We start from the raw sequence: 24,806 nt of genomic DNA on the forward strand, positions 1-24,806 counted from the left end.
CATTGCTTCAAAAGCAAATTCCTCACTATGCACATCTTCAGGGGGGGTTCTTCTATATCTTGCAATCAAATTCCTCAATATCAGTATTTACACTTCATATGTTTATCCCCGTTGAAAACTTAACCTATATTGTCATCAATCACCAAAAAGGGTGAGATTGTAAGTGCATCTAGTGCCCCTTAGTGATTTTGGTGTATTGAAGACTTATAGGTTAAGGGACTAATGCGTTTGTGAGTGTACACAGATCTATAAGTCTATGAGGAGTTTGATATTTACAGAGAAAGTCGACCCCTAAAAATGAAGTTCTTCGACTGAAGACTTTGGATTTCTGAAGACTTTCTGAAGACTTTGAAAGTGAAGAAATTAGTGTGACCTTGAAGACTTGGTATTCATTTGAGGAACATGAAGCGTGAAGACTTTTGTTTTCGTAGTTTCATTTTCTCTTTCTTGAGTCATAGGAAACACCGTACTGTTAAAGGGGGTCGAGGAAATACTAAGGAAAAATTTCCATGTGATGCTCAACTCAAAATTCTACACCTATCAATCCCTTCGAGTGAAGCCATTGGAAATCTCATACAGTTCAGTCATATTCTTCAGTGACAGAGACGAAGTTCTTCTGGTCTCTTAGGAATTTGTTCTGACTGAGGAGTTAGGAATTCGCCAGTGCGGATTGCCTACACAGTGAGGAACATGATAGCCCTGAGGAATTTGAACCTCAAATTTCCGACCGTTGCTGTGCTATGCGCGAGCTGTCCCAAAATATCTACCCACCTAACGATCATATCATTGAAGGGCATTTATGTCTTATCATGCGGGCTGCTTCCTAGGCTATAAATAGCCGCCCCCTACAACCACTAGCTGGTTGGCTGCTCCGAGAGAAACTGACACTTGTCATTTGAGAGCGTCCCATTCTCCGAGGACTTTGAGCGAAAATCATCAAGTGAGGAAAAACCCCAAACCCAAACACCTACAAACCCAAAGTGATTGAGCATCACTGAAGAGATTGATCTTGCGTGGATCCGACACTTGTTACCTTTGAAGACTGTGCTTCTTCCAGACGGTTAGGCGTCATGGTCTAGAGCATCCAAGAGGAATTGTGGATCGTCGAGTGACCGAGTTTGTGAAGGTTCGGAAGTCACCTGAAGACTTACCACGAGTGATTGGGCGAGGTCTGTGTGACCTTAGCTCAAGGAGAATACGGTGAGGACTGTGTGTCCGGGACTGGGTGTCCTTAGGTTTAAATACCTAGCTGCTCCAACTAGATGTACAACTGAGACAGCAGTTGGATTTGGTCTACCAAATCATTGTCTTCACCAAGCCAACTAGTTCTATTTCCTCAACTCTTTCATTTCCTCATTCCTGTGTTGTGCAATTGTTCATATCTGTGTTTGAAGACTTTGACTGAAGACTTTCTCAATTTCCTCAGTCTGTTTGTCTTCATCCTGTGTTATCCTGTGTTTACGCTTTCTGTACTCTGTGCTTGTTTTCATTTCATCATGATGACTATGCTTGTGTTCTGTTATGCATACTTTTGAGTACTTATTCCGCTGCAAGTAGTTCTTCGCTAAGGAATTTCCTCACCCACAAATTCCTCGGTGAAGAATTTATAAAAATAGCCTATTCACCCCCCTCTAGTCGATATAATGCACTTTCACATTCTATTCCACCTATAGTGCTATGTCCATGGCTCACGCTCATATATTGCGTGAAGATCGAAAAAGTTTGAGAACATCAAAAGTATGAAACAATTGCTTGGCTTGTCATCGGGGTTGTGGATGATTTAAATACTTTGTGTGGTGAAGATAGAGCATAGCCAGACTATATGATTTTGTAGGGATAACTTTCTTTGGCCATGTTATTTTGAGAAGACATGATTGCTTTGTTAGTATGCTTGAAGTATTATTATTTTCATGTTAATATTAAACTTTTATCTTGAATCTTTTGGATCTGAAAATTCATACCACAATAAAGAGAAATACATTGAAGAATATGCTAAGTAGCATTCCACATCAAAAATTCTGTTTTTATCATTTACCTACTCGAGGACGAGTAGGAATTAAGCTTGGGGATGCTTGATACGTCATCAACGTATCTATAATTTTTGATTGCTCCATGCTATTATATATTATGTTTTGGATGTTTAATGGGCTTATTTATACACTTTTATATTATTTTTGGGACTAACCTATTAACCGGAGGCCGAGCCCAAATTGCTGTTTTTTTTGCCTATTTCAGTGTTTCGCAAAAAAAGAATATCAAATGGAGTCCAAACGGAATGAAACCTTCGGGAGAGTTATTTTTGGAACAAACATGATCCAGAGGACTTGGAGTGGACGTCAAGAAATCACCGAGGAGGCCACGAGGCAGGGGGGCGCGCCTACCCCCCTGGGCGCGCCCTCCACCCTTGTGGGCCCCTTGTGGCTCCACGGACCTACTTCTTCCTCCTATATATACCAACGTACCCCCAAACCATCGAAGAGCACCACGAAAACCTAATTCCACCGCCGCAACCTTCTGTGCCCGTGAGATCCCATCTTGGGGCCTTTTCCGTCGCTCCGCCGGAGGGGGCATTGATCACGGAGGGCTTCTACATCAACACCATAGCCTCTCCGATGATGTGTGAGTAGTTTACCTCAGACCTTCGAGTCCATAGTTATTAGCTAGATGGCTTCTTCTCTCTCTTTGGATCTCAATACAAAGTTCTCCTCAATTCTCTTGGAGATCTATTCGATGTAATCTTCTTTTGCGGTGTGTTTGTCGAGATCCGATGAATTGTGGGTTTATGATCAAGATTATCTATGAACAATATTTGAATCTTCTCTGAATTCTTTTATGTATGATTGGTTATCTTTGCAAGTCTCTTGGAATTATCAGTTTGGTTTGGCCTACTAGATTGATCTTTCTTGCAATGGGAGAAGTGCTTAGCTTTGGGTTCAATCTTGCGGTGTCCTTTCCTAGTGACAGCAGGGGCAGCAAGGCACGTATTGTACCGTTGCCATCGAGGATAAAAAGATGGGTTTATATCATATTGCTTGAGTTTATCCCTCTACATCATGTCATCTTGCTTAAAGCGTTACTCCGTTCTTATGAACTTAATACTCTAGATGCATGCTGGATAGCAGTCGATGTGTGGAGTAATAGTAGTAGATGCAGGCAGGAGTCGGTCTACTTGTCACGGACGTGATGCCTATATACATGATCATACCTAGATATTCTCATAACTATGCTCAATTATATCAATTGCTCGACAGTAATTTGTTCACCCACCGTAATACTTATGCTATCTTGAGAGAAGCCACTAGTGAAACCTATGGCCCCCGGGTCTATTCTCTATCATATTAATCTCCCATCAACAAGCTATTTCTGTCGCCGTTTATTTTGCTTTCTTTACTTTTAGTCTTTATCATAAAAATACCAAAAATATTATCTTATCATCTTTATCAGATCTCACTTTTGCAAGTGGCCGTGAAGGGATTGACAACCCCTTTGTCGCGTTGGTTGCAAGGTTCTTATTTGTTTGTGTAGGTACAAGGGACTTGCGTGTGGCCTCCTACTGGATTCCCTTGGTTCTAAAAAACTGAGGGAAATACTTACGCTACTTTGCTGCATCACCCTTTCCTCTTCAAGGGAAAACCAACGCAGTGCTCGAGAGGTAGCAGGTGCGCACGAAGATCTCCCCCTCGCAGATCACGCCCTCTCATGCTTCGCGATCTCTAGGCTAGCTCGACGAACTCACAACACAAGGGACACAAGATTTATACTGGTTAGGGCCACCGTTGTGGTGTAATACCCTGCTCCAGTGTGGTGGTGGTGGATTGCCTCTTGGGCTGAGGATGAACAGTACAAGGGGAAGAACAACCTCCTGAGGAGAGGTGATCTTGTGCTTGGTGAACTTGTGTGGGTGAGGATGATCGGAATTCGTCGAGTCAGTTGCCTCCTACGGTGGTGGCTAGTCCTATTTATAGGGGCCCCGGTCCTCTTCCCAAATATTGAGCGGGAAGGGATACCACAACGGCCAATTTGGAAGGGGACATCTAGTACAGCTTATCCTGACAAAAGTAGTCTTTGCCTGCCAAAGGCTCTGGTGGTGACGCCGTCTTGGGCTCCACGGTGACCTCCGTCCTGCCGTCCTGCTGGTCTTGGTCTTGTTGCACCGATAAGTAAACCTTTGCTTGATGCCTCGGTACTCCTCGCCTGCGTTTGCCCCTTAGCACCAAAGAGGAAACAAGGACACTGTGCGCGCTGGCGCCCGCTTGGTCTCGATCGTCATGGCTTACGTCACTGGAACCTCGCGAGGTTTTGTCTTGCCTTGATCTCTCCGCCCCTCGCGAGCCAGCCTGGCAAGGCCGCTCCCGAGGAGGTCTTGTGTCGTCCGCCTCGCGAGGCTTGGCCCCTCGCGAGGGTCTTGAAAGCTTGTTGGTGAAGATGGGTCGTACGGGCCCGCTCGCAGAGCCACGCCGTGGGCCGCGGGCAGGCAAGTCTGGGGACCCCCGTTCCCAGAACACCGACAGGTACGGTAATTTATCTACTATTTTTCCAGTGTTTCAGCCCACCGATTGGTGGGTGGACACAGGTGCAGGTGTTCATGTGTGTGCTGACATTTCATTGCTCACTTCTTACCAGGTCACAGGCCACGGGTCTGTATTGATGGGGAATGGCGCGAGTGCTTCTGTTCATGGTGTTGGCACGGTCGATCTGAAGTTTACTTCGGGAAGGATCGTGCGGCTAAAGAACGTGCAACATGTCCCCGCCATCAAGAAGAACCTCGTTAGTGGCTCCCTTCTATGTAGAGAAGGGTTTAAGTTGGTTTTCGAGTCTAATAAATTAGTTGTGACGAAATATGGACTCTTTGTTGGAAAAGGTTATGAGAGTGGAGGGATGTTCCGCCTTTCCCTTGCAGATTTTTGTAATAAAGTCGTGAACCATATTCATTCGAATGTTAATGAATCTGAAGTTTGGCATTCACGTCTTTGTCACATTAGTTTCGGTGTTATGATGCGGCTAGCTAAGTTGGATTTAATCCCGACTTTCACTTTAGCCAAAGGTTCTAAGTGCCTTTCATGTGTGCAAGCTAAGCAACCTTGCAAGCCTCACAAGGCCGCGGAGGAGAGACACTTGGCACCATTAGAACTCATACATTCTGATCTTTGTGAGATGAATGGTGTGTTGACTAAAGGTGGAAAGAAATACTTCATGACATTGATAGATGATTCCACTAGATGTTGCTATATATGTGTATCTGTTAAATACTAAAGATGAGGCTCTACACTACTTTAAAATCTATAAGGCAGAAGTTGAGGATCAACTTGAAAAGAAAATTAAACGAGCCCGGTCAGATCGTGGTGGAGAGCACTTCTCGAGTGAGTTTGATTCCTTTTGTGCGGAACATGGCATTATTCATGAGAGGACGCCTCCCTATTCACCCCAGTCAAACGGGGTTGCCGAGCGGAAAAACCGTACTCTAACTGATTTGGTTAACACCATGTTAGATACATCGGGTTTATCCAAGGCATGGTGGGGGGAGGCTATATTGACGGCATGTCATGTCCTGAATAAAGTTCCGACAAAGGATAATGAGATCACTCCCTATGAGAAATGGTCGAAGAGAAGGACAACACTCTCGTACTTGCGCACTTGGGGCTGTTTGGCGAAAGTCAATGTGCCGATCCCCAAAAAGCGTAAGCTTGGACCCAAGACTGTGGACTACGTTAATTTGGGCTACGCTAAGAACAGCGTTGGCTATAGATTCCTAGTAGTGAAATCTGAGGTACCTGACCAGAAGGTCGGTACAATTATGGAGTCTAAGGATGCTACATTCTTCGAGGATATTTTTCCTATGAGAGATATGCAAAGCACTTCTAGACAGGAATCTGAGGAGACTCCTGAGCCTGCCATTCCTATGGAATATTATGAACAAACACATGATGATAATCCTAAGGAGGATGATGAAGAAACCCTTGGTAGGGGCAAGAGACAAAGGACTGCAAAGACCTTTGGTGATGATTTCTTTGTGTACCTCGTGGATGATACTCCCACTTCTATTTCAGAAGCGTATGCCTCTCCAGAAGCTGACTACTGGAAGGATGTGGTCCGTAGCGAAATGGATTCCATCATGGCTAATGGGACATGGGAGGTCACTGAGCGTCCCTATGGTTGCAAATCATTGGGATGTAAGTGGGTGTTCAAAAAGAAGCTTAGGCCTGATGGTACGATTGAAAAGTACAAAGCTAGGCTTGTGGCCAACGGCTATGACCAGAAAGAAGAGGAAGATTTCTTCGATACTTATTCACTTGTGGCTAGACTGGCCACCATTCGAGTATTACTCTCGTTGGCAGCCTCGCATGGTCTTCTCATCCACCAGATGGATGTTAAGACGGCTCTTCTGAATGGAGAGCTAAACGAGGAAATCTACATGCAACAGCCAGATGGCTTTGTGATAGATGGTCAGGAAAGAAAGGTGTGTAGGTTGCTGAAATCTTTATATGGCCTGAAACAAGCACCTAAGAAATGGCATGATAAGTTTAATACAACTCTGACATCTGTTGGGTTCGTTGTTAATGAAGTTGACAAATGTGTATACTATCGCCATGGTGGGGGCGAAGGAGTTATACTGTGCTTGTATGTTGATGCCATACTGATATTCAGAACAAACCTCAAAGTCATTGAGGAGGTCAAATCGTTTCCATCTCAGAACTTTGAGATGAAAGACCTTGGTGTGGCTGATGTTATCTTGAACGTCAAGCTACTGAGAGATAATGAGGGTGGGATCACACTTCTGCAATCCCACTATGTTGAGAAGGTGTTGAGTCGTTTTGGATATTCAGACTACACACCATCTCAAACACCATATGATCCTAGCGTGTTGATTTGAAAGTCCAAAGACATGGCTAAAGATCAATTGAGATACTCTCAAATCATTGGTTCAATGATGTACCTAGCGAGCGCAACAAGGCTGACATCGCGTTTGCTGTGAGCAAACTGAGCCGGTTTGTTTCCAAACCGGGTGATGTACATTTGCATGTTGTTGAAAGAGTTATGCGCTATCTGAAAGGTACTATGAATTACGGACTTCACTATACCGGAGACCCGTCGGTACTTGAAGGGTATAGTAATGCGAATTGGATCTCTGATGCTGATGAGATGAAGGCCACAACTGGGTATATGTTTACTCTTGGAGGTGGCACTGTTTCCTGGAAGTCTTGCAAGCAAACGATCTTAACGAGATCGACAATGGAAGCAGAATTAACAGCATTAGACACATCTGGTGTTGAAGCAGGATGGCTTCGAGATCTTTTGATGGACTTGCCATTGGTTGATAAACCGGTTCCGGCTATCCTTATGAACTGTGACAATCATACTGTCATCACCAATGTGAAGAGTTCAAAGGACAACATGAAGTCCAACAAACACATAAGAATGAGATTAAAAGCTGTCAGAAAATTAAGAAACTCCGGAGTGATAGCGTTGGACTATGTCCATACGGCTAAGAATCTGGCAGATCCCTTTACGAAAGGGCTATCACGTGTTGTGATAGATAATGCATCGAGGAAGATGGGTATGAGACCCACATGAGTTGCCATGGTGGTAACCCAACCTATGTGATCGGAGATCCCGTGAAGTAGGATCTGGGAAAACAAGCCAGTGGTGAACTGAGGAGAGTAATTATACTAACCCACTCCGTTGGAGATGCAATACTCTCGATACTGTATGGTAGGATGGCTATTGTCTTAATGTGTTCCAAAGCTTATGTAAGCAAGATGCTATCCTACAGAGCGATCTTTGGAGGAACGCACCTATGTGAGCCCGACTGCTAGTCACATTCTATGAGATTGGGGTGATCTCTAGTAAGCTCATGAATAGGCCAGGAGTGTGACTTATATGCTCCACCCGAGGGGTGAGCCTTTGGCAGCCCAGTACTAGTAAGACATGTGGTGAAGCTTCTTTACGCCAAACTAACAATTCAAGGCATAGTCCATTGTTCAGTTGTGAAGGAGTGTAGCTACTTGCTCTAGGTGAAGCTCAACCTTAACAGGTCTTCACTAAAACACTGGTATATCAAAAAAAGTAATTGGAACAGAGGACACAATGGGCCCTCGAGACTGGTGGGGGATTGCTGAAATTTGGAGTGGGTTTAGGCCCATCTAGCAATTTCTGAAAATCTCTAAGGGCCCATGTGGGTTTATTGGCACTTGGTGGAGGTGGGAAGTTTAGTCCCACCCCGGAAGTGGAAGAGGAGTTGGACCTCTTTATAAGGGATGTTCTTTTACATGCTATTGGAGCTTGAGAATAGAAGAGGCCCTCGCGCGCTCCTCCTCCGCTGCCCGCCTCGCCACGCCACGCCTCGTCATGACGCGCCGCGGGTTGCAGGATTGAGCCGAGCCAAGCTCACACCTACACGCTTATTTGCGGTGTCTCCCAACCCTAGCCGCCACGAACAGATCACATCTGCTCCACGCGCACGCCCATCCTCGTTCCTTTGCTGCTGCTGCCGCCGGTGACTCCATCTCGTCCGCCGCATACACGGTCGACGGGAGAGCAGGTCTCCGAAACCACATCTCTCTGGTTCCTGTACGGGAGAGAGGCGAATAGGTTTTTGGGAAGCGACTACGTGACTGCTCACTATTCCGCTTCGCCCTCGTCATCACCATGTCCACCGACGCCGACCGTGCTGCCGCCGAGAAAGCTGAAGCCGACAAGAAGGCCGTCGAGGATGCTGCTACTGCTGTCACCGCCGCCGGGGCTTCTGCCTGGCCTATTGGAGGGTATAACACGTTTATCCCTCTCCTGATTATTTTCATATTAGCAGTACTAGCACTATGTGTAGATCTGTCTACTGTCTGCGTAGTACGTGCATGTTTAGTTGAATATCAGTACGTTGTTAATTCTGTCAATGCCATGCTAGTCGTTTATTTGTGGATTAAATTATTCGAAACATTTCCTATTTTCTCAGCACCGGGGGCCATAGGTTTCACTAGTGGCTTCTCTCAAGATAGCATAATCTATGGTGGTTGAACAAATTACTGTCGAGCAATTGATAGAAAAGCGTATAGTTATGAGAATATCTAGGCATGATCATGTATATAGGCATCACGTCCGCGACAAGTAGACCTAAACGATTCTTCATCTACTACTATTACTCCACACATCGACCGCTATCCAGCATGCATTTAGAGTATTAAGTTCATAAGAACAGAGTAACACATTAGGCAAGATGACATGATGTAGAGGGATAAACTCAAGCAATATGATATAAACCCCATATTTTTATCCTCGATGGCAACAATACAATGCGTGCCTTGCTGCCCCTGCTGTCACTAGGAAAGGACACCGCAAGATTGAACCCAAAGCTAAGCACTTCTCCCATTGCAAGAAAGATCAATCTAGTAGGCCAAACCAAACTGATAATTCGAAGAGACTTGCAAAGATATCAAATCATACATATAAGAATTTAGAGAATAACCAAATATTGTTCATAGATAATCTTGATCATAAACCCACAATTCATCGGATCTCGACAAACACACCGCAAAAAGAATTACATCGAATAGATCTCCAAGAGAATCGAGGAGAACTTTGTATTGAGATCCAAAGAGAGAGAAGAAGCCATCTAGCTAATAACTATGGACCCGAAGGTCTGTGGTAAACTACTCACACATCATCGGAGAGTCTATGGTGTTGATGTAGAAGCCCTCCGTGATCGATTCCCCTCCGGCGGAGCGCCGGAAAAGTCCCCAAGATGGGATCTCACCGGTACAGAGGTTGCGGCGGTGGAAATAGGGTTTCGTGGTGCTCTCGGATGTTTTCAGGGTATATGAGTATATATAGGCGAAAGAAGTAGGTCGATGGAGCCACGAGGGGCCCACAAGGATGGGGGGCACGCCTACCCCCCTGGGTGCGCCTCCCTACCTCGTGGCCACCTCGTTGCTTCCTTGACGTCCACTCCAAGTCTCCTGGATTGTGTTTGTTCCAAAAATAACTCTCCTGAAGGTTTCATTCCGTTTGGATTCCGTTTGATATTCCTTTTCTGCGAAACACTGAAATAGGCAAAAAAACAGCAATTTGCACTGGGCCTCTGGTTAGTAGGTTAGTCCCAAAAATAATATAAAAGTGCATAATAAAGCCCATTAAACATCCAAAACAGATAATATAATAGCATGGAACAATCAAAAATTATAGATACGTTGGAGACGTATCAAGCATCCCCAAGCTTAGTTCCTGCTCGTCCTCGAGTAGGTAAATGATAAAAACAGAATTTTTGATGTGGAATGCTACCTAGCATAATTCTCAATGTAATTTTCTTTATTGTGGCATGAATGTTCAGATCCGAAAGATTCAAGATAAAAGTTTAATATTGACATAAAAATAATAATACTTCAAGCATACTAAGAAAGCAATCATGTCTTCTCAAAATAACATGGCCAAAGAAAGTTATCCCTACAAAATCATATAGTCTGGCTATGCTCTATCTTCATCACACAAAATATTTAAATCATGCACAACCCCGATGACAAGCCAAGCAATTGTTCCATACTTTTGATGTTCTCAAACTTTTTCAATCTTCACGCAATACATGAGCGTGAGCCATGGACATAGCACTATATGTGGAATAGAAGGGTGGTTGTGGAGAAGACAAAAAGGAGAAGATAGTCTCACATCGACTTGGCGTATCAACGGGCTATGGAGATGCCCATCAATAGATATGAATGTGAGTGAGTAGGGATTGCCATGCAACAGATGCACTAGAGCTATAAGTGTATTAAAGCTCAACAAAAGAAACTAAGTGGGTGTGCATCCAACTTGCTTGCTCACGAAGACCTAGGGCATTTTGAGGAAGCCCATCATTGGAATATACAAGCCAAGTTCTATAATGTAAAATTCCCACTAGTATATGAAAGTGACAACATAGGAGACTCTCTATCATGAAGATCATGGTGCTACTTTAAAGCACAAGTGTGGTAAAAGGATAGTAACATTGTCCCTTCTCTCTTTTTCTCTCATTTTTTTATTTGGGCATTTTTTCTCTTTCTTTATGGCCTTTTTTTATTTTTCTTTTCGTCCGGAGTCTCATCCCGACTTGTGCGGGAATCACAGTCTCCATCATCCTTTCCTCACTTCTGACAATGCTCTAATAATGATGATCATCACACTTTTATTTACTTACAACTCAAAAATTACAACTCAATACTTAGAACAAAATATGACTCTATGTGAATGCCTCCGGTGGTGTACTGGGATATGCAATGAATCAAGAGTGACATGTATGAAAGAATTATAAAGGTGGCTTTGCCACAAATACGATGTCAACTACATGATCATGCAAAGCAATATGACAATGATGGAGCATGTCATAACAAACGGAACGGTGGTAAGTTGCATGGCAACATATCTCGGAACGGCTATGGAAATGCCATAATAGGTAGGTATGGTGGTTGTTTTGAGGAAGGTATATGGTGGGTGTATGATACCGGCGAAAGGTGCGCGCTATTAGAGAGGCTAGCAATGGTGGAAGGGTGAGAGTGCGTATAATCGATGGACTCAACATTAGTCATAAAGAACTCACATACTTATTGCAAAAATCTATTATATATCGAAACGAAGTACTACGCGCATGCTCCTAGGGGGATAGATTGGTAGGAAAAGGCCATCGCTCGTCCCCGACCGCCACTCATAAGGAAGACAATCAATAAATAAATCATGCTCCGACTTCATCACATAACGGTTCACCATATGTGCATGCTACGGGAATCACAAACTTTAGAACAAGTATTTCTCAAATTCACAACTACTCAACTAGCATGACTCTAATATCACCATCTTCATATCTCAAAGCAATTATCAAGTGTCAAACTTCTCATAGTATTCGATGCACTTTATATGATAGTTTTTATTATACCCATCTTGGATGTTCATCATATTAGGACTAATTTTATAGCCAAAGCAAATTACCATGCTGTTCTATAAGACTCTCAATATAATATAAGTGAAGCATGAGATATCAATAATTTCTATAAAATAAAACCACCACCGTGCTCTGAAAGATATAAGTGAAGTACTAGAGCAAAATTATTTAGCTCAAAAGATATAAGTGAAGCACAAAGAGTATTCTAATAAATTCCGATTCATGTGTGTGTCTCCCAAAAGGTGTGTACAGCAAGGATGATTGTGGTAAACTAAAAAGCAAAGACTCAAATCATAGAAGACGCTCCAAGCAAAACGCATATCATGTGGTGAATAAAAATATGGCATGAACTAAAGTTACCGATAGATGAAGACGAAAGAGGGGATGCCTTCCGGGGAATCCCCAGGCTTAGGCTTTTGGTTGTCCATGAATTTTACCTTGGGGTGCCTTGGGCATCCCCAAGCTTAGGCTCTTGCCACTCCTTATTCCATAATCCATCAAATCTTTACCCAAAACTTGAAAACTTCACAACACAAAACTCAACAGAAAATCTCATGAGCTTCGTTAGTATAAGAAAACAAATCACCACTTTAAGGTACTGAATGAACTCATTCTTTATTTATATTGGTGTTAAACCTACTGTATTACAACTTCTCTATGGTTCATACCCGCCGATACTAGCCATAGATTCATCAAAATAAGCAAACAACACACGAAAAACAGAATCTGTCAAAAACAGAACAGTCTGTAGTAATCTGTATCAAACGTATACTTCTGTAACTCCAACAATTCTGAAATAAATTGGTGGACGTGAGGAATTTGTCTATTAATCATCTGAAAAAATAATCAACCTAAAAGCACTCTCCAGTAAAAAAATGGCAGCTAATCTCGTGAGCGCAAAAGTTTCTGTTTTTTACAGCAAGATCAGAAAGACTTCACCCATGTCTTCCCAAAGGTTCTACTTGGCACAAACACTAATTAAGACATAAAAACACATCTAACCAGAGGCTAGATGAAATATTTATTACTAAACAGGAACAAAAAACAAGGAACAAAAATAAAATTGGGTTGCCTCCCAACAAGCGCTATCGTTTAACACCCCTTGCTAGGCATAGATAATTTCAATGATGATCACATAAAAGACAAGAATTAAAGCACAAAGAAAGCATCATAGAACATGTGACAAACACATCTAAGGCTAACATACTTCCTATTCATAGGCATCTTATAGGCAAACTAATTATCAAGGCAAGCAAGAACTAGCATATGCAAGGAAGCGGAAAGAAACAATAGCAATCTCAACATAACGAGAGGTAATTTACTAACATGAAAATTTCTGCAACCATATTTTCCTCTCTCATAATAATTACATGTAGGATCATAAGCAAATTCAACAATATAGCTATCACAAAACATATTCTTAACACAATCCACATGTATGCGAAGTTGACACTCTTCCAAAATAGTGGGATTAACATTAACTAAAGTCATGACCTCTCCAAACCCACTTTCAATAATATTGCAAACATTATTATCAATCTCATATTCATCATGGGGCTTAAATAAATTTTCAAGATCATAAGAAGAATCACCCAATCATGATCATTGCAACAAATAGTAGTCATAGAAAAACTAGCATCCCCAAGCTTGAGGTTTTGCATATCATTAACACAATTGACATTAATAGAATTTATAATAATATCATTGCAATCATGATTTTCATTCAAGGAACTATCAAGTATGGGTGCAATAGCAACGATCTCATGTTTAACATAAGGAACTATAGCAAATCCATCTTCATAAATATTGGCATCATGGCCATAAGAATAGCAAGCATCATGTTCATCAAGGGATATTTCAATCAAATCATCGGAATCATAATTATCTATAGATTCATGCATATCATTATTTTCTTCATAAGCAATGGTCATTCTTTCAATAAATTCTTTAACATAGACATTATGAGCATATTTTTCATAGCAATATTTAAGTATGTCAAAATTTTCAGATTCGTAGAGAGTAATATCATACTTTTCAATCAAAGAAGCAACTTCATAAGCACCCTTAAAAGCAACAAATTCTTCCATTTGTTCGATATCATAGTAACTATAAACACCCTTTGCATAAGAAGATAAGATTTCATTTTCATTAAGCTCACATAGGTAGGGAAGGTGTTTTTTAGGGTTCTTAGAGCAACAAGTAAAATCGTGAATTTCACAAAGATTCCAAGCATAACACAACAATCTGTTTATTCGATCTCATAAGAGTTTCCCTTTTTCAAACAACGGTGACGCACAAAATGAGCATGCTCATCTAAAGATTTCCCATCAACTAGGTTAGTTGGGGTTTCAGCACGAGCGCATAAGGATCAAAGATGATCCAAGTAGAACACTTTAAGTGGATCCATATCAATAGATTTTTAGCAAGCAAAGATGCAAGCAAATAGAAGGCACATGGTAACACAAGATCGAACGGAAAAAGGGGCAAATAAAACGGCAAGGTGAAGTGGGGGAGAGGAAAACGAGAGGCAAATGGCAAATAATGTAATGAGAAGGATAAGAGTTTGTGATGGGTAATTGGTATGTCTTGACTTGTGCTTAGATCTCCCCGGCAACGGCGCCAGAAATGGCTAGTTGCTGCGAGATCAAATCTTGACTTGACTTGGCGTAAGCCTCCCGGCAACGGCGCCAGAAATCCTTCTTGCTACCTCTTCTGCATGCGTTGGTTTTCCCTTGAAGAGGAAAGGGTGATGCAGCAAAGTAGCGTAAGTATTTCCCTCAGTTTTTTGAGAACCAAGGTATCAATCCAGTAGGAGGTTACACGCAAGTCACCTTGTACCTGCACAAACAAATAAGAACCTTGCAACCAACGCGATAAAGGGGTTGTCAATCCCTTCACGGCCACTTGCAAAAGTGGGATCTGATAGAGATAATAAGATAAATATTTTTGGTATTTTTATGATATAGATTGGAAAGTAAAGATTGCAAAATAAACGGCGGCAGAAATAGCAGATTGATAGGAAAATAATATGATGGAAGATAGACCCGGGGGCCATAGGTTTCACTAGTGGCTTCTCTCAAGATAGCATAATCTACGGTGGGCGAACAAATTACTGTCGAGCAATTCATAGAAAAGCGCATAGTTATGAGAATATCTAGGCATGATCATGTATATAGGCATCACCTCCGCGACAAGTAGACCGAAACGATTTTGCATCTACTACTATTACTCCACACATCGACCGCTATCCAGCATGCATCTAGAGTATTAAGTTCATAAGAACAGAGTAGCGCATTAGGCAAGATGACATGATGTAGAGGGATAAACTCAAGCAATATGATACAAACCCCATCTTTTTATCCTCGATGGCAACAATACAATACGTGCCTTGCTGCCCCTGTTGTCACTGGGAAAGGACACCGCAAGATTGAACCCAAAGCTAAGCACTTCTCCCATTGCAAGAAAGATCAATCTAGTAGGCCAAACCAAACTGATAATTCGAAGAGACTTGCAAAGATAACCAATCATACATAAAAGAATTCAGAGAAGATTCAAATATTGTTCATAGATAATCTTGATCATAAACCCACAATTCATCGGATCTCGACAAACACACCGCAAAAGAAGATTACATCGAATAGATCTCCAAGAGAATTGAGGAGAACTTTGTATTGAGATCCAAAGAGAGAGAAGAAGACATCTAGCTAATAACTATGGACCTGAAGGTCTTTGGTAAACCACTCACACATCATCGGAGAGGCTATTGCGTTGATGTAGAAGCCCTCCGTGATCGATTCCCACTCTGACGGAGCGCCGAAAAAGGCCCCAAGATGGGATCTCATGGGTACAGAAGGTCGTGGCGGTGGAAATAGGGGTTCATGGTGCTCTGGGATGTTTTCTGGGTATATGAGTATATATAGGCGAAAGAAGTAGGTTGTTGGAGCCACGATGGGCCCATGAGGGTGGGGGGCGCGCCTACCCCCCTGGGCGCGCCTCCCTACCTCCTGGCCGCCTCGTTGCTTCCTTGACGTCCACTCCAAGTCTCCTGGATTGCGTTTGTTCCAAAAATAACTCTCTCGAAGGTTTCATCCTGTTTGGATTCCGTTTGATATTCCTTTTCTGCGAAACACTGAAATAGGTAAAAAAAACAACAATTTGCACTGGGCCTTTGGTTAGTAGGTTAGTCCCAAAAATAATATAATAGTGCATAATAAAGCCCATTAAAACATCCAAAACAGATAATATAATAGCATGGAACAATCAAAAATTATAGATATGTTGGAGACGTATCAACCATGACGAACCTACGAACTATGAGGAAGCGATGATGAGCCCAGATTCCGCAAAATGGCTAGAGGCCATGAAATCTGAGATAGGATCCATGTATGAGAACAAAGTATGGACTTTGGCTGACTTGCCCGATGATCAGCGAGCCATTGAGAATAAATGGATCTTCAAGAGGAAGACGGACGCTGATGGTAGTGTTACTATCTACAAAGCTCGAATTGTCGCAAAAGGTTTTTGACAAGTTCAATGTGTTGAATACGATGTGATTTTCTCACTCGTATAGATGCTTAAGTCTGTCCGAATCATGTTAGCAATTGCCGCATTTTATGAAATCTGGCAAATGGATATAAAAAATGCATTCCTTAATGGATTTATTAAAGAAGAGTTGTATATGATGCAACCATAAGGTTTTATCAATCCTAAAGGTGCTAACAAAATGTGCAAGCTCCAGCGATCCATCTATGGACTGGTGCAAGCATCTCAGAGTTGGAATATACGCTTTGATGAGTTGGTCAAAGCATATAGTTTTATACAGACTTGCGGTGAAGCCTGTATTTACAAGAAAGTGAGTGGGAGCACTATAGCCTTTCTGATAAGTATATGTGAATGCCATATTGTTGATCGGAAATGATGTAGAATTTTCTGGAAAGCATAAAGGAGTATTTGAAATGAGTTTTTCAAAGAAAGACCTCGGTGAAGGTGCTTACATATTGGGCATCAAGATCTATAGAGATAGATCAAGACGCTTGATAAGATTTTCGATGAGTACATATCTTGATAAGATTTTGAAGGAGTTGAAAATGGATCAGCGAAAGAAGGAGTTCTTGCCTGAGTTGTAAGGTATGAAGTTGAGTAAGACTCAAAACCCAACCACGTCAGAAGAGAGAGAGAGAATGAAATTCGGTTCTATAAAGTATGCCATGCTGTATACCAGACCTATTGTGTACCTTGCCATGAATTTGGCAAGGGGGTACAGAAGGAAATATGCGCTAGAGGCAATAATAAAGTTGTTATATTATATTTCCTTATATCATGATAAATGTTTATTATTCATGCTAGAATTGTATTAACCGGAAACTTGATACATGTGTAGATACATAGACAAAACACCGTGTCCCTAGTAAGCCTCTACTAGACTAGCCCGTTAATCAAAGATGGTTAAGTTTCCTGACCATACACATGTCTTGTCATTTGATGAACGGGATCACATCATTAGGAGAATTATGTGATGGACAAGACCCATCCGTTAGCTTAGCATAATGATCGTTAAGTTTTATTGCTATTGCTTTTTTCAAGACTTATACATATTCCTTTGACTATGAGATTATGCAACTCTCGGATACCGGAGGAATACCTTGTGTACTATCAAACGTCACAATGTAACTGGGTGATTATAAAGATGCTCTACAGGTATCTCCGAAGGTGTTTGTTGGGTTGGCATAGATCGTGATTAGGATTTGTCATTCCGAGTATCAGAGAGGTATCTCTGGGCCCTCTCGGTAATGCACATCATAATAAGCCATGCAAGTAGTGTGACTATTGAGTTAGCTACGGATGATGCATTACGGAACGAGTAAAGAGACTTGCCGGTAATGAGAGTGAAGTAGGTATGAAGATACCCAAATCGAATCTCAGATAAGTAGCATACCGATGACAAAGGTAATAACGTATTGTAACACCCCGGATGTAACTTTCCATATTTGTAACTCCAACTCTTGCCATTTTCGGCTATGTGCTATGATATTCCCTTCGTGGTCGGGTTTTGTTTTTCGTTTTGCTTTTTGTTCATGTCATGCATCTCATATCATGTCATCATGTGCATCCCATTTGCATACGTGTTCGTCTCATGCATCCGAGCATTCTCCCCGTTGTCCGTTTTACAATCCGGCACTCCCACCTCCTCCGGCGCACCCCTCTTGTTTCGTTTAGTGAGCGGGTGTTGAACATTCTCGGAATGGACCGAGGTTTGCCAAGTGGCCTTGGTATACCACCGGTAGACCACCTGTCAAGTTTTGTTCCATTTGGAGGTCGTTTGGTACTCCAACGGTTAACCGGGTAACCGCAAAGTCCTTTTGTGTGTTGCAGCAAAAAACCCCTCCAAACAGCCCAAAACCCCTCTAAGTCTTTTCCGTGCTCTAGGTCGTTCGATCACGATCGTGTGGGCGAAAACCGTGCTCCATTTGGAGTCTCCTAGCTCCCTCTACCTATAAAACACCTCCCCCCTCCGAAATTCCAGATCTCCGAAACCCTAGCCGCTCCTCCGCGCCGCCGGACGTGTCCGCCCGGCGCCGGACAAAACCCGCCGCCGCGCCCGACCACTCCCAGCCTGCCACGTGTCCCCGTGCCGTTCCCCGCGCCGCCGGCCCCGTACGCCGCCCGCGCAGCCCGTGCCTCGCCCGCAGCGCCCGCGCGCCCGCCGCTCCTCCCACGGCTCCCCGCGCCGCCGCCGGATCCCGTCGCCGCCAACCGCCGCCGTCCTCCCGCGCCGGCGCCGCCGCGCCACGCCACCGCCTCGATGCCCGCGCCGCTCCGCCCGGCGTCGCCGACCCCCGCCGCCGTCATCCTCCGCTCCGGTCCCGTCTCCCCCGAGCTCTCCGGCGCCTCCTCCCTCTTCCACGCCGGCCGTCGCCTCCACCGCCGGCGAGCATCGAGCTCGAGCCCGATCCGATCTGGATCCGACCGAGAGGGTTGACCTTCTTCCCCTCCCCGATTTTCTCCAAGTCCTAAAGTTTTTATGATACCTGCTCCTGTTCATTGCATCATAACTCTCTGCATATAGCTCCGTTTCGTGCGTGTAATATGTCGAAATGTTCATCTCGAGATGCTCTTCATTTTGTTCCATTATGCCATGTTCATTTGAGTCCATCTTGATGCCCAAATCTCTGATGCAAGAGTGCTATATGCTGTTACCTGCTGTTACTTACCAGAACTTGAGGATTTGTTATTTTTGTTGCATTTGATGTGTGCATCTTATGGGCATGAGCTCTACATGTGTTTTGATGTATGCCATGCCATATTTACATAGGTGTATTCCATATATTTTTGTGATCCCTGTGGTGACTAGCACAAGCATGCAAACTAGTCTTCGTGATGTTTCTAATTTCAGGGACTTAGTAATTTTACCGTCTGTGACTGCTGTTATTTTGTTGCTATGTATCCATGTGGCTACAGAGAGATCCATGCTCCTTTTGGTGATGGTCAGTAAGGATGTTTTGTAGATATAGTTGTGCTCTATCCATCCATGCCTCTGTTTGAAATTATGGAGTGCCATAGCATGTCTAAATCTTGCTCTACTTTTCTATAAAATATTTCTAGCAGATTGTTTACGTGTTATTCAAGTTTTCCAAGGTTGTTGTAGTTGATCCATTCATGCTATGTATTTTATCTTGCCATGTATAGCTTCACAAACATGCCATATTACTATAGGTATGCTTGTCTTGTCATGCATTGCCTTGTGATGAGTGAATCAAGCTCACCAAGATGCCCTCATAATGTCTGTTTCTGCCATGCTCTGTTTTCTGCTTAGTCTGAGACCTGTTAACGAAACTTGCTATGTTTACATGGGTGCCATCTTATCTTCTGATCCTTTTTGGTTATGGACAGTAAGGGACTTTTGTTCTATGCATTTAGTAGATTCATGCCATCCCTTGTTTTGCTATGTTAAGTTCCTGTAGCATGTTGATTTCGTGCTCTGAACATTGCTACCTGATGCTGTTTCAGGCATGTCCAGTAATTTCACCAAGTCTGTGAACCTGTTATCTTTTGCACTTTTGCCATGCTTGTTTGAACCTATTATGTTGTGAACTAGCCGTAGCTCAGTGTTCATCTTTTGTCAAGCATCTCTTGTAGATTACTGCCATATGCTTTGTTGATATGTTGGAGTGCTGTAGCCTAGTTACTTGATGTATTCTAAGTGCTATCATGCTGTTAATCACAGATTCGTGTCATTCTTGTTTTGCTTGCCATTTGCAAACCGTGCATCCGTTTCCGGTGATCTTTATATCGATTTCAACCGAAATCATCTCATCTTTCCAGTGGCATGCTTGGTTTGCCAAGTTACTGCCTTGTTCATCATTTTTCTTTCGGAGCACGCATATGCATTGCATATCATATCTTGCATATCATTCATGTTTTGCATCATGTTGCTTGTGCATTTCCCGTGTTTGATTGTGGTTCCGTTGCTTGTGTTCTTGTTTTGGGTAGAGCCAGGAGACGAGTTCGTGAACGAGGAACCTGTTGAGTACGCTTACGAGGATCAAGCTTTCGACAACTCTGAGAACCTTGCAGGCAAGATGACCATACCCTCGAAATCACTTCTATCTTTGCTTTGCTAGTTGTTCGTTCTTTTGCCATGCTGCGCTACCTACCACTTGCTATATCATGCCTCACATATTGCCATGTCAAGCCTCTAACCATCCTTTCCTAGCAAACCGTTGTTTGGCTAAGTTACCGCTTTTGCTCAGCCCTTCTTATAGCGTTGTTAGTTGCAGGTGAAGTTGAAGTTGGTTCCACGTTGGAACATGGATATTTTTGGAATATCACAATATCTCTTATTTAATTAATGCATCTATATATATTTGGTAAAGGGTGGAAGGCTCGGCCTTATGCCTGGTGTTTTGTTCCACTCTTGCCGCCCTAGTTTTCGCCATACCGGAATTATGTTCCTTGAGATTGCGTTCCTTACGCGGTTGGGTGATTTATGGGACCCCCTTGACAGCTCGCCTTGAATAAAACTCCTCCAGCAAGGCCCAACCTTGGTTTTACCATTTGCCACCTAAGCCTTTTCCCTTGGGTTTTCGCGAGCCCGAGGGTCATCTTTATTTTAACCCCCGGGCCAGTGCTCCTCCGAGTGTTGGTCCAAACTAGAGCACCGTGCGGGACCGTCCCTTGGCAACTTGGGTTACGTTGGTACCTGTACGCTTAGCTTATCCGGTGTGCCCTGAGAACGAGATATGTGCAGCTCCTATCGGGATTTGTCGGCACAGCGGGTGGTCTTGCTGGTCTTGTTTTACCATTGTCGAAATGTCTTGTAAACCGGGATTCCGAGACTGATCGGGTCTTTCCGGGAGAAGGTTTATCCTTCGTTGACCGTGAGAGCTTATGATGGGCTAAGTTGGGACACCCCTGCAGGGTATTATCTTTCGAAAGCCATGCCCACAGTTATGAGGCAGATGGGAATTTGTTAATGTCCGGTTGTAGAGAACTTGTCACTTGACTTAATTAAAATACACCAACCGTGTGTGTAGCCGTGATGGTATCTTCTCGGCGGAGTCCGGGAAGTGAACACGGTTTGAGTTATGCATGAACGTAAGTAGTTTCAGGATCACTTCTTGATCATTTCTAGCTTCGCGACCGTTGCGTTGCTTCTCTTCTCGCTCTCACTTGCGTATGTTAGCCACCATATATGCTTAGTGCCTGCTGCAGCTCCACCTCATTACACCATCCTTTCCTATAAGCTTAAATAGTCTTGATCTCGCGGGTGTAAGATTGTTGAGTCCTCGTGACTCACAGATTCTATCAAAACAGTTGCAGGTGCCGACGATGCCAGTGCAGATGATGCAACCGAGCTCAAGTGGGAGTTCGACGAGGAACATGGTCGTTACTATGTTTCTTTTCCTGATGATCAGTAGTGGAGCCCAGTTGGGACGATCGGGGATCTAGCATTTGGGGTTATCTTATTTTCATTTGGATTTGACCGTAGTTGGTCCATGTGTGGATTTTGGATGATGTATGAATTATATTTATGTATTGTGTGCAGTGGCGATTGTAAGCCAACTCTCGTTATCCCATTCTTGTTCATTACATGGGATTGTGTGAAGATGACCCTTCTTGCGACAAAACCACAATGCGGTTATGCCTCTAAGTCGTGCCTCGACACGTGGGAGATATAGCCGCATCGTGGGCGTTACACGTATGTTGTCATTTGCGGTTTGACCAATAAAGATCTTCGTAGAATATGTAGGAACCAATATGAGCATCCAGGTTCCGCTATTGGTTATTGACCGGAGATGTGTCTCGGTCATGTCTACATAGTTCTCGAACCCGTAGGGTCCGCACGCTTAACGTTCGATGACGATTTGTATTATGAGTTACGTGTTTTGGTGATGGAAGATTGTTCGGAGTCCCGGATGAGATCATGGACACGACGAGGAGTCTCGAAATGGTCGAGATGTAAAGATTGATATATTGGACGATAGTATTCGGACACCGGAATGGTTCCGGAGTGTTTCGGGTATTTTTGGAGTACCGGGAGGTAACCGGAACCCCCCGGGGAAGTAATGGGCCACATGGGCCATAGGGGAGAGGCAGGGCAGCCCACAATGTGGTGGCGCCCCCCCATGGGGAGTACGAATTGGACAAGGGGAGGGGACACGACCCCCTTTCCTTCTCCCTCTCCCTCTCCTTTCCCCTTTCCCCCTCCGAAAGAAGGAAGGGGGGCCGAATCGGACTAGGAGTCCTAGTAGGGCTCCCCCCCCCCACTTGGGGCGCGCCCTAGGCCGGCCTCCTCCCCTCTCCTCCTTTATATACAGGGGCAGGGGCACCCCAAAGCACATCAATTGTTTCTTAGCCGTGTGCAGTGCCACCCTCTACCGTTTACTCCTCCGGTCATATTGTTGTAGTGCTTAGGCGAAGCCCTGCGCAGATAACTTCACCATCACCGTCACCATGCCGTCGTGCTGACGAAACTCTCCCTCGACAGTTTGCTGGATCAAGAGTTCGAGGGACGTCATCAAGCTGAACGTGTGCAGAGCTCGGAGGTGTCGTACGTTCGGTGCTTGATCAGTTGAATCGAGAAGATGTTCGACTACATCAACCGCGTTAAACTAGCGCTTCCGCTTTTGGTCTACGAGGGTACGTCGACACACTCTCCCCCTCTCTTTGCTAAGCATCTCCTAGATAGATCTTGCGTGAGCGTAGGAATTTTTTTGAAATTGCATGCTACGTTCCCCAACAGTGGCATCCGAGCCAGGTCTATATGTAGATGATATGCATGAGTAGAACACAAAGAGTTGTGGGTGATGATAGTCATAATGCTTACCACCAACGTCTTATTTTGATTCGGTGGTATTGTTGGATGAAGCGGCCCGGACCAACCTTACATGACCACGTTCATGAGGCCGGTTCCACCGATAGACATGCAACCTGTTTTGCATAAAGGTGGCTGGCGGGTGTCTGTTTCTCCAACTTTAGTTGAATCGAATTTGACTATGGCCCGTCCTTGTTGAAGGTTAAAATAGCAAACTTGACGAAACATCATTGTGGTTTTGATGCATAGGTAAGAACTGTTCTTTATAGAAGCCCGTAGCAGCCACGCAAAACTTGCAACAACAAAGTAGAGGACGTCTAACTTGTTTTTGAAGGGCTGATACGTCTCCAACGTATCTAAAATTTATGAAGTATTCATGTTATTATATTACCCATCTTGGATGTTTAATGGGCTTTACTATGCACTTTTATATTACTTTTGGGACTAACCTAATGACCCAGAGCCCAGTGCCAGTTTCTGTTTTTTCCCTTGTTTCGGTGTTTCGCAGAAAAGGAATATCAAACGGAGTCCAAACGGAATGAAACCTTCTGAAAAGTTATTTTTGGAAAGAACGCAATACGGGAGACTTGGAGTGCACGTCAGGGGATCAACGAGGAGAGCACGAGGCAGGGGGGCGCGCCCACCCCCCTGGGCGCGCCCTCCACCCTCACGGGCCCCTCGTGGCTCCCCTTACCGACTTCTTTCGCCTATATATTTCCATATACCCTAAAACCTTCGGGGAATAGAATAGATCGGGAGTTCCGCCGCCGCAAGCCTCTGTAGCCACCAAAAACCAATCGGGACCCTGTTCCGGCACCCTGCCGGAGGGGGGATCCCTCACCGGTGGCCATCTTCATCATCCCGGCGCTCTCCATGACGAGGAGGGAGTAGTTCACCCTCGGGGCTGAGGGTATGTACCAGTAGCTATGTGTTTGATCTCTCTCTCTCTCGTGTTCTTGAGGTGACACGATCTTGATGTATCGCGAGCTTTGCTATTATAGTTGGATCTTATGATGTTTCTCCCCCTCTACTCTCTTGTAATGGATTGAGTTTTCCCTTTGAAGTTATCTTATCGGATTGAGTCTTTAAGGATTTGAGAACACTTGATGTATGTCTTGCCGTGCTTATCTGTGGTGACAATGGGATATCACGTGATCCACTTGATGTATGTTTTGGTGATCAACTTGCGGGTTCCGCCCATGAACCTATGCATAGGGGTTGGCACACGTTTTCGTCTTGACTCTCCGGTAGAAACTTTGGGGCACTCTTTCAAGTACTTTGTGTTGGTTGAATAGATGAATCTGACATTGTGTGATACATATCGTATAATCATACCCACGGATACTTGAGGTGACATTGGATTATCTAGGTGACATTAGGGTTTTGGTTGATTTGTGTCTTAAGGTGTTATTCTAGTACGAACTCTATGATAGATTGAACGGAAAGAATAGCTTCGTGTTATTTTACTACGGACTCTTGAATAGATCGATCCGAAAGAATAACTTTGAGGTGGTTACGTACCCTACAATAATCTCTTCGTTTGTTCTCCGCTATTAGTGACTTTGGAGTGACTCTTTGTTGCATGTTGACGGA

This window comes from Aegilops tauschii, chromosome 4 (assembly GCF_002575655.3).
Source record: "Aegilops tauschii subsp. strangulata cultivar AL8/78 chromosome 4, Aet v6.0, whole genome shotgun sequence".
Classification (NCBI taxonomy): Eukaryota; Viridiplantae; Streptophyta; class Magnoliopsida; order Poales; family Poaceae; genus Aegilops; species Aegilops tauschii.